Source organism: Prionailurus bengalensis, chromosome D3 (assembly GCF_016509475.1).
Source record: "Prionailurus bengalensis isolate Pbe53 chromosome D3, Fcat_Pben_1.1_paternal_pri, whole genome shotgun sequence".
Lineage (NCBI taxonomy): Eukaryota > Metazoa > Chordata > Mammalia > Carnivora > Felidae > Prionailurus > Prionailurus bengalensis.
In genome coordinates, this window is record NC_057356.1 from 63,221,772 (window position 1) to 63,223,323 (window position 1,552).

General features: G+C 34.5%; 1 pseudogene; it reads left to right on the forward strand.

The window, feature by feature from the left end:
- The first annotated feature begins 642 nt into the window (after positions 1-642).
- LOC122471048 lies at positions 643-742 on the forward strand (annotated as a pseudogene).
- Positions 743-1,552: the final 810 nt, after the last annotated feature.

Genomic DNA, 1,552 nt, shown 5'->3' on the forward strand with positions numbered 1-1,552 from the left:
CAGAAACCATTGTGTCTACCAGCAGTGTGAATTTTTGAGAACATCAGGAGCAGTTCTTCTTAGTTACCATTTGAAAGTAAGTGAAAAGACAGTAAGCTTGCATTTTGCCGCAGTAAATACTATTTATTTAGGTAATTTGGGCAGTAAAATTACACAGTCACAATAATTGCTTTAATGACTCACTTGGGGTTTTTTGGCACAAAGAAATTGATTCCAGTAAAAGGGAATTTATTAAATAGAACTCAGCATTTTGAGATGAGCCCATTTAGATGAGTTTGTTTACATTTTTTTGGATAAATCACAAAAAGAAAATCATAAGAAATGGTGTTGATGATTGTCAAGGGTAAAATTGGGACTACTGAAAGGATGAACACTGCAGTATGATTAAATTAGATTTTCTTGTTTATTTTGATTCTAAGGGCCTTTTGTTAATTTAAGTTCAATCTTTTGCCTTGATTGGAATTGTGTTTATATGGATATATCTGGTGAATGTGCTTCTAGATAGGCATGCAGGTCTTTCGAATTTCACCTATATTTGAAAAGTGCAGTACTTTCATTTATGCGTATTTGTGAGTGTCTGTAGCCATAGGCAAACTTTTTTAAATAATTAGCTTATGGAATAGAAATGTAAGAATATAGTTCTTGCTTCAGCAGCACATACACTAAAATTGAAACGATATAGAGATTAACACGGCCCCCACACAAGGATGACATACAAATTCATGAAGCATTCCATATTTAAAATAAAGAAATGTCAGAATATAAATAGTAATATCAAACTTCTAGCTTTTTTTTCTAGATATTTGGCCATTAGCCCTATATATATTCCATATACCAAAGAGGTGCAAAATTGTGAAAATGTTTTGCATTTAAAACAGCAGGTAGGACTTCTTATAAACTTTGGAGTTTTTAAAGACTCTAGTCTTAAAATACTGATATCTCTGCAAGTAACTGTTTATACAAAGAGAGGGTTAATTTTTCACTGATTCAATATGTATTGAGCACACTCTGAGCCCCAGTTCCTGACCATAAGGAATGTAGGGTTTAAGGAAAGTGACAAAAAGACAGTGGTTACAGATGAGATCAGTGTTCTGTGACATTGTGACATGAGTCACATAATCCAGTTATTTTAGGGAGTCAAGAAGGACTTTCAAGAAGCAAAGTTTAAAATGGAAAACAAAGAGGAAGAGGACATGAAGTCATGGTAAGAGCTTTAGGTAAAAGTTAAAGATTGCAAAGGCTCAGAGGCATGACAGAGAATGGTGCCTTCAAGAAAGTGTGTAAAGTTGAAGGGGAAGTGGAAAATTGAGGCTGATGAGGAAAAGGGGTAGGTCATGAGAGGTCTTAATAACTGATCTAAGTAATTAGAACTGTATCCTGTGGCAATAGCAATTGCTTGGAAGATAATAAGCAGGGAAATTATATGACCAGGCTGGACCCTTAAAAGATCACTCAAGATGCCATGTGGAAAATGAATTATTGGGTCTAGAAGTTGAAATGAAGGATAATGTGCTTTTTGCGGCTGTGAAATTTGGGAAAGAATATTGGTAAC